Here is a 13680-nt window from a genome sequence, read left to right as displayed (position 1 = left end):
CAACTGACAAATAATCTTCCTCCATCCTAAAGAACAGTCTCGCTCAACAACAATCTTAATAGCTAGGGCCTCCATAAGATTGTTAGAGTGCTGCCCAATATAAATAGAGAGGAAAAAAATTGCACAACCATCATCACCTCTACCTATACCTCCAATACCTTCATGTCCAAGATTCCCATAGGAAGAGCCATATATATTAATTTTTAAGATTCCCATAGGAGGGGGAATCCACCTTCCATCCCTACTTATCTGTTGCTTTGCATGTCGAGATCTATTTCGAGTAGCACAATCCATTTTAATGTTTTTCGATTGCAGATTCCTTACAATAGCATAATCATTTGGATCAACATTTTCAGATGAATTGCACTTAGTCGAGATTGTCTCCTAAAGCCTATTAACTATCTTCTACCACAACTAAGGACTCCCTATATGTGAATCACAAAAGACCCTTCGATTTCTTTCCAGCTACAGATTCCAAATAATAAGGGTTGGCCCAATAGCCCAGGCTAGTTGAAGAAAAGAGGTCTTCATTGGGGTCTACCCAAGCTATCCCAAAATTCAATTAAGGAGATAGCATGAGAACAAGCATGTTGCCAAGCCTCCCACCACTTGTGCCAAATCTCCGTAGAGAAAGGGTATAGAAAAAACAAGTGGGAGTAGTCTTCCTCATTATGCATAAAAAGATCACAGATAGATGGTCCTAGAAGCCTCTCTTATGAAGATTCTTCCACGTGAGGCATTTCCTCTGAGCAACCAGCCATAAGAAAAAATTACATTTTGGCTAGGAGAAGCTATTCCAAACCTTCTTCCACTAGGGAACATCCATCAGGCCATGCAATTACCTATCAAGCTGAGCATAACCTTTAGCAATAGAAAACTTACATTTTGGTTTAGGACCCCAAGCCACAATAGCTCTCTCCTTGAGGGAACTACATAACCTACCCTCCAATATATTAAACAACACCACACGATCTTCATCCAAGCCACCCAAGGGCCATTCAAGAGGATCCTTCCACCAAGTCACCTCAACCTGTCCAATGCACCTAATCATTTTAATATTATCCACCTTAACCCATCCAACATTAGTGAAAATGTTGCAAAGAGGCTGAAGTTGTGGATAGCTAGATAGAATAGGAGGGTGACCATCCCAAGAGTCCTGCCAAAAATGAGCTTCAGAGCCTCTATTACAAATCCAGAAAAGGCCATCTATAATAAGTTGGGCACCTTTTTTAAGAGTATCCCAAATACAAGAGCCCCTTCCCACTAAACTAAGATGAGGCACCTCATGATCATTAGTACCAGGGATATACTTGTGGGTTAAAATCTTGACTCGATCCTAATCCTAACTGTATGCGGGAAAAGCGGTTTGGTGAAATAAAAAATGTGGAAATATTTCAAGGACTTGCCCACACACCCATGGGACTCTTGGTGCAAGTTATGGAGCCATGAGGAATGGCTCAACTTCCCAAGGAGTGTTCCATGGTTCTCTATCTCACAAGGTCTCTCAAGCCAATGTCTTTGCTCTTAGATCACTGAGCAAAGTGACTTAGGGATGACGAATGCAAGAACGAGGGATACTTTTGATCGAACTTAGTATGAATGCATCCTATTTTTGCATGATGTTAGTAAAATAACTAAACTAGATGATAAGATGACAAGGTTAGTAAAAATACTATCCTAACATGATATACTAGTTATGTGATTTAAGGTAATGATAATAGAAATACTCTAAAATCCTTATTAGATTAATTTCTATTGCAAAGAGAGGCTAAATGCTTGTTAAAATTAAGTATAAGTATGATGCTAAAAGACTTGGATTCTAGAAATTGACGAATGAGGGATCTATTTATAGAAGAAATAGGGCAATGGATGGTTAGGGTTGAAGGATCTAATCAAGGGTCAGGATTGAAAGCTATCAATCCATGTTTGCAATTCTCACCAATGAAATGGTGACAATTGTCAACATAAGACTGCTTGAGAGGAGAGGTAAGAAGCATTAAATGCTTGAGAAGACCTCATGGTTACCTTAGAAGGTAAAGATTAAGGTTAGGTTAAGGTTATCCATTGGAAAAAGCTTTTACCCAAAGGATAAACTCTTGTGCAAAGGTTAAAGGGATAACCATGGTCAAAGCAATGAATGCTTGATGAGACCCCTGGGTTACATGAGGGTTGAGTTAGGCAAAAAGTCTCTAACCATGCCACTAAGGGTTAGTTAACCATTAATGGTTTGAAGACTTTGGGGACAAATTTGTAAGAGTCCTTCCAAATTTGGGGGTTTTCAACAAGTTAGCTTGTTGAAGGCATAAAGGCTTTAATGCCTTTGGAAGACTTTACTCCAATTTTGAGAAGTGACCTCCTCAATTTTAGGGAAAGGGAATAATTGATGGGTTTAGGTTAATTGATTAGGATTAGAGGTATTCTAGAAGAATTTAGGAAGAGGGTTAGGAGGCAAGTGGAAGATGTAGGAAAATGCAAGTGGGTGAGGAATAATAGGATTTAATTAAAATAAATTGCTTTATTTGAATTTGGTTGCAAGTTGGGGATTTAAATAAATTAGATTTATTTAATTGGGGTGAACTATTTAATTAAATGTAAATTTAATTAAAAAGTAGAGAGAAGGGATTTAATTAAATAAAATGATTTATTAAATTAATTATATAAAGGGCTTAAGTGAATTTAAATAAATAAATTGAATAATTTATTTAATTAAATAGAAGAATGTGGGTGATTTAATTAAATTAGATTTAACTAAATAAAGAAATGAGAATAAAATGAACATTAAATATTCATTTAGGAATATGGTCATTTTTATACGTCTACACTAACTATTACACCACCTCCAATATAGCTTAGCCACCAAGGCCTTGCTAACCAGAGCATAGATCTGAGGCCAAGACCCCCAGCATGTCTCGGTCTACAAATAGAGTCCCATTTAACTAAACTCCACTTAGAAGAAATAATAAACTCCACTTAGAAGAAAGAATACTACCAGACCAAAGAAATTGATGGGAAATAGCATTGAACTCTCTCACAAAGCTGGAGGGGGGAGCCTACACAAAACACCTATAAATGGGAAGCGCTTGCACCATAGTCTTTAGAAAAATCACTCTTCCAACTGAGGATAACCACCTCTAAGTTCAATAATTAACCTTGCAACAAAATTTATCCAAAATTCCTTGCCAAAAATCTTCACGCTGAACCCCCAAATCTAAAGGAATCCTGAGGTACAACAAAGGAAGGGACCCTGTCTGAAATCTGAGGATCCTAGAAATCCTATTCTAAATAAGCCGAGGAGTATTAAAGAAATATATGGATGATTTATCTTCATTAATTTTTTGACCTGAGGCTTTGTAATAGATATCCAAAGCTCTCCTAAAATTCACGTCCTCATTGATTTTGGCCATGCCCATTAAACCTGTGTCAACCACAAACTGAAGATGAGAGTAGCGAGGTAGAGCAGTGCTCCAACTCCAACCCTTAATAAGACCATGTCTCACCTGGGAAGTGACAAATCTGCCAAGACCTTCAGCCATGAGAATAAATAAATAGGGAGATAAAGGGTCCCCTTGTCAAAGCCCTCGCGAAGCGCTAAACAATTATGAGGATTCTCCATTAATAAGAACTGAGAAGGAGGTAGAAGTCACACAACTAAGAACCCAATTCACCCACTCTTCTCCAAAACAAAAAGCCAAAAGGATCTTCTGTAAGAAATCCCAACTCACCCTATCATAAGCTTTGGCCATGTCAAGTTTAATAAACATAGCCTTCTCCTTAGAGGAGGCCATCGAATGAATAGCCTCCATTTCTATCACAACTCCATCAAGGATATGTCTTCCATCAATGAAACCACCTTGCTCTTTAGAAACCAAAGTGCAGAGGAGAGGTTTGAGTCGTTCAGAAATCAATTTAGTGATTATCTTGTAGACAACATTACATAAAGCAATAGGTCTATACTGGTCCAAAATATTAGCCCCCTCCTTCTTATGAATGAGAGCCAAGAAGGTAGAATTCATAGATTTGAGCATTTGTTTATTCCAATGAGATTCTTGAACCATATCTAGAAGATCATACTTTATAATCTCCCAAAATTCCTGAAAAAACTCAATAGGAAACCCGTCAGGGCCAGGACCCTTGCCTTTTTTCATTTGAAACACAACCCCCTCAAGTTCAGACAACAAAATGGGGCGCAAGAGAGCATCATTCATTTCAACAGAGACAAGAGCAGGAATACAGTTCAAGATGGCCCTCTCTTCCACCATAGATTCAGGATCCTCTTTAGTAAACAAATTAGAAAAATAATTGACAGCTTCCCTAGCAATTTCTTCTTTAGATGAAAGATGAACCCCTTTTGAAGATATGAGTGAGTTAATAGAGTTACCATAACTCTGAGCCTTAAGAAAATTATGAAAAAAAGTTGTGTTTCTATCACCTTCTTGGAGCCAATCCACACGAGACTTTTGTTTCCAGAAAATCTCCTCACGCAACTCCCACTCTTCCAAGTCCTTAAGAGCAAGATACTTAGCCATACTAACCTCCACAATCATCCCTTGATCCCTAATTTTATGCGTAACCTTATCCAGCTTGGATTGAGCTGCCATCTTATGTCTATGCAGATTCCTAAAACATTGTTTATTCCACCTCTCTAGCCTGTATTTCACATGTTGTAATCTCTTCCCAAATGTGTACATAGCCCACCCGTGGTTAGGAACCCCTTCATACCACCAATCAACCATAAGATCCTTCAACAACTAATCACGAAGACACATCAATTGGAATTTGAAAGAGGGATTTTTGGGGGTTCTAAAATATGTAATAGAAAGCTTAATAGGCCAATGATCAGAACCCCTGCAATCAAGAATTTCTGAACTGGTGGACCACCTATCATGCATCCAATAGTAGGAAACCAAAAATCTATCAAACCTTTTAGAGATAGACTCAACACCACTCCTATTATTCCATGTAAAGACACCATTAATTGGCTTCACATTAATGAGATTCAAGAGACCAATATTATCCCTAAGTAAATTTGAGGAAGGATCACGCCTGAATAACCCACCTCGCTTTTCCTCCAAACTAGTAACGACATTAAAATCTCCAGCCAAAATATAGGGGAGAAAAGGATCTTGAGCTTGAACAAGATTGATGTGAGCCCAAACATGTGACTTACCCACAAGATCAGTAGGAGCATAAATATTAGAGAAGAGGCATCTTTCTCCAGTCTCAAAGCTAGAAGCGACCATAGAAATGGAAGACCTACTAGAAAACCACCGCAAAGGGGAAACTTTCCTTGGATTTTAGAAACAAGAAACCCCCCCTTAACTTCCATGAGAGCTCACTCCCTTCCAAAGGCCCTGGGGCCAGACACACAAAGTACAACTGGCCAAACCATCCACTAATAGCTTGGTTTCTTAAATAAAAACAACATCAGGAGACTCAAAGTTAATTAATCTATGAAGAGACTTTTGTCTAGGGATGTTGTTCAACCCCTTACATTCCATGAGAGAAAAATGATTTATGTGGTTGAGAGAAGTGGGAATCAATGGGCTTCATAGACCCCAACTCAATCAAAGTATCACCAAAAAGCTTAACCTTTTCCTAATTCATTTTTCGTCTACTCCTTAAAGGTTTGTCTAAAGAAACCTTTTTGAGGGTCTTTTGCTGCAAGCCTAAAACAGGTGGGGCTTTGTTACTCTTTACTGAATCTAAGGTTGCTATAGTGGAAGGAGGAGTAGACGCCATGACCACTGCACCTCAGGGACCTGTGACCCACTAAGATCTCTGTTGTCTTGAACATGGGAAGGAAAATCCTTAACCATTTGAACATCCTGTTGACTCTCCAAAGATAGGGCCCGACCCTCTTTTTTGGAATCCCCATCCAGCACCTCAAGCTAAAATTGGGCACCCAAGGACATTTCAACTGGAACTCCTTCCTCTTGGATCAAATCATCTAGAACATCAAACATATTTAGGGTGACATTATTTTGCCTATCCAACCAGGTTCTCTTCTTTCCTTTGCCTTTATTCTGAGTTTTGACAGGAATGAAGCCATCTTTATCAGCAGGACCATCAGGCATAGGGGATTTCCCCTTATCTTCCCCCAGAACAGAGTGAGGAGGATCGAAAATGACTAGTTTAGAATATTTATTTATGGGACATCTTCGCTGTAAATGACCATATTCAAGACAAATTCTACATCTAAATGGAAAGGTCTCATAATCCAGCTATTGGATCCAAGAAGATGTCCCCAAACATATTTCCATAGTCTGGCAAAGGATATTTAAATCAACTTCTACACATACGAGCATAGGAAATTACCTTTCGATCATGAGTTTGTGAAGCCAAACCCACATGTTTACCAAGAAGCAGTGAGATTGAGTGAAGAATATCTTCTCTCCAGAATTCCAATGGAAGCCTCAGCAATCGGATCCACACGGACACATGAGAGGGAAGTTCCTCAGCAGAATTAAAGCCACTATGCCAAGGTTTGATGAAGAGTCCCACCTGGTTGAAAAAATAAGGGCCACCCTCAAAAGCCTTGTTCCTGTCCGCCAGGTTGGAAAAAATAACCACAAAATAGTTATTGGCTGCCATTAGTAGCTCCATGTCTCCTTCAAGATTCCAAACACAACATGCCCAAGACTCTAAAATAGGTATAGAGAGGCGAAGACTGATAAATTTGCATATGAGTGCATGATTACACCAATATTCAACATCCTCTAAAATTTGCTTAGGTTGAATAACCAAAACCGGATGATCTTGGGAGCTCTCTAAATAACCATTCACCTTTTTCATGCGAAAAGGCTCTTTCTAAGAAGAGACACATGCCCCTAATTGGGAATTACTAATGTGTTCCTTTCCATATGCATGCATCAAATGAGATGAATCTACAATATCCAGATCTCCAGAGATCCTCTGAGAAGAGGATAATCCTCTATTCTCCATGGATCCAAAGAAAATAAATAATAAATAAAAAGAAGAGGGGCGGAAAACCCAACCCCAAAACCCTGCACACCCCCAACAGCAACCCAGAGCAGAATAAACGGAAAAGGATTGCAAAAAAAACATGTGGTAGCCCAAAAAACCCGACCACAGGCAAGCAAAAACCGTCCCCCAGCAAGCAAGAAACCCCCCCTCCCCCGGAATGAACCAAGCAGAGCATAGGACACAGGCTAGGGCACGTCGGCCCTAGCACAACACCCACGCAAACGTAGAGCCATCCTCCATATTTCCAAGAAAAACAAAAAACACAAAAAAATGTTGAAATTGTTTATATATAGATATTAATATTAAAATTACAATATATATATATATATATATATATATATATATATATATTATAATAAAGTGTAGTATAAAATAATTTTATTTATTTTTAATTATATTTTAAAAAAAAATTAGAATCTAACACTGACATAAATAAATAAAATGAAATATAGATAATTTTAAATTGAAATAAAATAACTTTTTCAATTAAATGAGATAATTCTTGAACAAATAAAATAACTTTAAATAGAAATATTAGTAAAGAAATATGGATATTCATGTTAAATTAATATTAATATTAATATTATTAGTAACAAATCATAATTAAAATATATTGTATTATAAATTATAATTATATCAATATAATTATTGTAATTATTATAATAATGATATATAAATCTAATGATTATTAATATTAATATTTAGGTTAAATTATTGACTTCAAATTTAATAATTATTTAAATAAGAATAAAATGAAGAAAACAATATAAACACAATATAATAATTGTTAAATAACTCTTAAATAAAATATAATAATCATTAAAATAATTCATAAATAAGTTCGAAAATCATTGAATAAATGAAAAAACTTAAAATTGTATTAGATTTATTTCACATATCTATAATAATCATGTTATGTAGATAAAAATAATAATCATGTAATTATTACATTCAAAATTTGATTCATGATATAAATGAGTGGCTTGCCAATGATATTTACAACCCAACTCCATTTGTCTACAAGATTCATTTACCATTGTATGTATCCAACCATATAATGTTTGATCCTTCTATTTCATCATCCACAAGTTATCAACCCCACTCTTAAATATCTAAATTGGGGTATTTGTAGATTTACTAGTTGTAAATGTCATTGAAGCTATAAAATCTTTTACAAAATTTCTTAACTGTTGTAGTTGTTCTTAGAGTTATTTTTTAGTTTCTTCATCTTTAAACATTTTCAACTTGAGATTTTTCTTTATTTATCATTGTTTGTCTGGCTATTAAATCTAATGGTTGCACATCTGAAATCCTTTTTATAGCCAAAAAATACAACTTAAGAAAAGTTGGGTCCATGGGTTGGTGGTAAAGGAATAGGAGGAAATGGAGATAGCTATTGGTGAGAACTCCTTAGAGATTATTTCATTGTATCTTATTGAGGAGGACTCTTTAAAGCAACTAGGTTATCTATTGATCAATTTTTTCATCCTCATCAACCATTTCATCTATGAAAATGGTATCATGTTGTGATTTTTCCTTGGTGGGAGGAGACTAATGTGTTTGCAATATATCATATCCTCTCTTAAGTTATTCTTCTACCTATTCCAACTCTTTCTGTGTGGCTATCCATATCAATGTTCATTCCAAATTAATAAAATCCAAATCCAACCACCAAACACCTATCCACCAGATGCCTGAAATTCACATACAACTTCCCTATTTTCTAACATTGTGTTTCATAACATGAACAAGCTTAGTTTAATGTTGGTAAGATATGTTTTCTACTCATTTAATGTTATCTCAAATGAATGGTTTGATTTCACAACCTTTCTCTTTAGGTAACAAATGTATGTGCAACCCAACAAAAGTGTAGTCTTAAATTTATGTGGTTGTAAGCTTTCGATAGGATTACATTGTAAATGTGAGGTTGTCAGTTTAATTACGCATTGTGTTTTTCAACTTGCAGAAGCTTAATTCATGGCTGGTAAGGTGTGTTTTATTTCTCACATGATGTTATCTCAAATGAATGGTTCAATTTCACAACCTTATTCTTTAGGTATAAAATGTATGTGCACTCCAACAAAAGCTTATTCCTCATTTTATATTGTTGTGGGGTTGTGATAGGATTCATTGTAAATAATTCATTGCAAGTTGAATCACACATTGTGTTTGACAACTTGTGCAAGCTTATTTCATGGTTGGTAAGATATACTTTTTCTCACTTGATGTTATATCAAATTAATTGTTGCATATATCAAATGAAGCCAAAGGGTTTATGGTTTTAAGGAGCTAAAGAGATTTTGGCCTTGTAATTAAGAACATACCTAAAACCTTGAAAGAGAAAACCTACCAAGGGATTGATTGCATCATAAAATGATAACATTCCTCATTATATGTTGTTGCAAGGTTGTGAATTGTATATATGAAGTTGCAGGTTGAAATACACATTATGTTTTTCAACCTACATAAGCTTAATTTAGGGTTGATACAATGTATTCATTTTTCTCATTTGATTGGATATCACAATCTTCCTCTTTAGGTTAAAGAAGTATGTGCACCCAAAAAGAAGTGTATTCCTCATTTTATGTTATTTTAGGGTTGTGATAGGATGACATTATAAATATGAAGTTTCTAGTTGAGTTTTAAAAATATAGAAAGCTTACATTATGGTTGATAAGATGTGTTTTTAGTTTTTGCTCATTAGATGTTATATCAAATGAATGGTTGGGTATCACAGCCTTTCTCTTTAAGAGATCAAAAAATTATAATTAGAAACATTGGTCCTGCACATTTGGTACATTAATGTCACTAAAAATTGCATCAATAATAGTACAAGGATTACCAGTATGCATAGAGTGGAAATCAAAGGGTAAGTGCAATAAGATGAAGGACCAAAAAAGTTGCCAATTTTTTTTTGCACAAATGTAGCCATTTGGCACATGCCAAATAGGGCGCTTGCCATATTTGGCATGTGCCAATAAGTTTAGCATGCCAAACCTAAGGTTTGGTCACACTAAACCTATTTGGTGTGTTGAACCTAATGTTTGGTCACACCAAACCTATTTGGTGCTACCCAAATGTCTAGCATTGGCAAATGTTTTTCTCTTTCACTTTCCCTCTCCCAACATGAATATGTACATGGAATATAATATTTAAGTATGTCATATTATGCCCTGGATACTCACCCCTACATTTTCACTTCATAAAATTCAAGTCCCCTTTTTTGTGCTTTTGTTTCCATTTACCTTTTGTTCTTGTTTGTCTTTGTTTGTTTCTTTTCAAGATCCCAGAGTCCCGAATTCAGGAGGTTTTTTCTCCTTCTAACCCTGGAACCCCCGTTTCTCGGGTTTCCTTTTATTTTGTTCCATTTTTTTTTGTGTTTTCAGAATCCTGGAATTCTAGGTTCCCAATTTTGTAAACTCAGAACCCCGGGATCCTAGGTTCTCGATTTTTCTTTGTTGTTTTTGTCCTATTTTTCCTTTTGCCTTTGAAATTTCGGACCTCCATGTTTTTGAGTTTTCAATGGCCCTCAAGTTTTTGAAACCCCAGGATCCTAGGATCTCAAGGTCTTTGTTTCTTTGTTTCTTTCATTTCCGTCCTCAGAACCCTAGAATCCCAAATTCCCAAGTTTGTTGTCCCTTGTTTGTTCGGAACCTAAAAATCCTCAAGTCTCGGGATCCCGAGTTTTCCTTGTTCTGATGTATTTTTTGTTCTAGAATTTTGGAATCTAAAGTTTTCATGTTCGTGATGGCTTTTGAGTTGCTATGCACTTAGAACTCTGAGATCTTGGGTTCCTGTGTTTTTGTTTGTTCTTTTCGAAACATCAAAATCTCGAAGTCCCAAAGTCTCAAGTTTTCCTTATTTTGTTCATTCTTTTTGGAGTTTCAAAACCCTAAGTTTCCAAAGTTCGTCATGGCCTTTGGTTGTGTGGACTCGAAACCTCGAGACCCTGAAATCTTGAGTTTTTATTTTTTGATGCTTCAAACTCTATGACCTTGTTGGGAATATAAATACCTCTGGATAGTGAACATTCTTCTCATTTTCAACTCGATCTCTTTGCATTTGGTGATCTTTTAGCGAGTTGGTGGTTGCAGATCCCACAATTTTGGCATCCTGTCTTTCTTTCAGTTCATTGTCAAGGTAGGTCCTTTGTCTCCCTTGTGTTTTGCTTGTTTTGTTTCATTTTGGTTTTTTTTTGTTTGCTTTGGCTCTGCTTGCCTATTAGATTAGGGTTTTGGTTTTTGTTAGCTTAGTAATAAATTGAATGTCCTTATGAATTTAGCATTTTGGTCTCAATCAATTTTTGGGTCATTAGCACTGATTTTTGAATAAATTTTGTTTCTTTGGACCTTAGGGTTTTTCAAATTGAAATTATCTACCCTAGCTTCTTTGTTTGTACCCTAGGTTATATCATTCTCATTACAACTATAGAATTCCATAGTTTTGAAATCTTGATGCACCAAGGAGTTGATAAGTTTGCCTTTGTTTGGCTTCAAAACCCTAGGACCCTAGAGTTCCAGAGTATGGTCTTTGTTTGGCTTTAGAACCCCAAAACCTTGGCATCCCAGAGTTTTTTTTGTCTTTGAGCATCCAATACCCGAAACCCTGAAATCTCAAAGTTTTGGTAAGTGCCCCTTACATTACTTCATAATCCTGAGATCCTGGAGTGATTGCCCTTGTATTTATCTCTTGAGCTCAAAACCCTGGAGTTTCAAATTTTGACATGCACCCTTTTTTCATTCTTCAAGCCTCAAGGTCTCAAAGTCCTAGGTCCCTGAGAAATTCAAGCTTTCCCAACTTGAAACCTTGATATTCCGGACTTGTGGCCTATTTTTCCTTTTGAAGCCTTTTCGACACCAGAAGCTTGGGTTTCTGGAGTCTAGTATTTTATTGAGAATTTAGCAAAGGGATAAACTATATCTTGGGTGATGGTGATTAATTGAATTTATTTTGCAAGTTTAAAAGGATTGTATGGAAGCAGCAGATGTCCCAGGGCCCTCAAGAAGGAAGACAAAGACTGAGATAAAGCTTGAAAAGATCCCAATCACAATCAAGTACCAATATCAAGGCCAGGATATTTCCCTCCAAGTTTGAGAACCAAGTAGAGTGGACTACAGAAATTGAAATAGGCCATATTGAGCTAGAAGAAATCAAAAGAGAAGTGTATGGTAATAATCCTAATACTGTCTAGAGAAGAATAGGGAGGTTAGTTTTAGTTCAAAGCAATGTATTCCCTTAGGCTATGCACACACCTGAGTTGATTTTAGCTATTAAACAACGTTATAACAAGGATACAAGAAAATTCAAGGATACCAAGAGAAATGTGATTATGCAATTATCTCCCAAAATGTTGGCATTAAACTTCAAGATTCCTCAGTTTGAAGAAGTCTTGCAAACCATAGAAGAATTTGTGAAGGAATTTAATGATAATGTGGGTGTTTATGAAAATAGAGAGAGAGGGGGGGGGGAGAGATGGAGAGAAGAAGAGGGGTTAAAGAAAAGAAAGGGAGAGACCAAAGAGAGATCACATGTTCTCTCTCTCTCTCTCTCTCTCTCTCTCTCTCTCTCTCTCTCTCTCCTTTAACCCCTCCCTTCATTTATCTCTCACTTGGGCTCTCTCTCTCTCTCAACCCATCCCTTCCTCCCTCAATCTCTCTCACATGGGCTCTCTCTCTCTCTCTCTCTCTCTCTCTCTCTCTCTCTCTCTCTCTCTCTCTCTCTCTCTCTCTCTCTCTCTCTCTCTCTCTCTCTCTCTCTCTCTCTCTCTCTCTTCTCTCTTCCTCTCTTTCCATCAACCTTCCTCTCTCTCTCAACCCTTCCCTCTGTTTCTCTCTCTAGTCTCTTAGTCTCTAGTATTAAGATAGCTTTGTGATAATTATAAGAAGTCATAAATATATCTAGAAGTTAAGTTATTAGTTCTGAAATCAAAATAATCCCTTTATGATGTGTTGAAAAACACAACGTGATGAAAAACATGTGTTGAAAAACATGATGCATTGAAAAATAGGATGTATAGGATGTGTTAAAAAACATGACATACACAATATGTTGAACATTCGACATGTTGAAAAACTCATCAAGCTGAAAAATATTACTGGTTGAAAAACACAACTTATTAAAAACACATGTTGAACAACATGACATGTTCAAATACACAATGTTTTGAAAAACATGATGTGCTGAAAACACAACATGTAAAACAATTATTCCATAATACACTTTATTTTATAAATCTTAATCCAATGCTCACAAGTCTCTTTGAATTATCTAAGAAAGGCTTAAGATTCAAATTTTATTTGATCTCATAAGGATTTGTAAAACTAGAATAATAGAATCATATTCTTGATGGTATGATGAAAGAATAAGTATCCAGTAGAATACTAAGAGGGGGGGGTTAATCAGTATATTGAAAAATAGGCACAAAGTTCCCAAACTCAAACTCGGTCACACAAAGTAAACATATCTCGGTTAAGATCAATATTCATAAGAATACTTGACATCAACTGGTTTAACTGTTATGACACCTTAACAGAAAACAACTTCAATCTTGTAAACATCAATAATGCTTAATAATAACTCAACATATTCATCTCTCAATGCTTCTACTTATCATGCCTTATTAGAAGTTAATCAAATCAACAAATAAGATCATAACCACAAAAGCATTCACCACTTGACACAAATGTTTATATGTGG

The sequence above is a fragment of the Cryptomeria japonica genome, chromosome 11 (assembly GCF_030272615.1).
Source record: "Cryptomeria japonica chromosome 11, Sugi_1.0, whole genome shotgun sequence".
Taxonomy (NCBI): Eukaryota; Viridiplantae; Streptophyta; class Pinopsida; order Cupressales; family Cupressaceae; genus Cryptomeria; species Cryptomeria japonica.
This window is presented reverse-complemented; position numbering follows the sequence as displayed.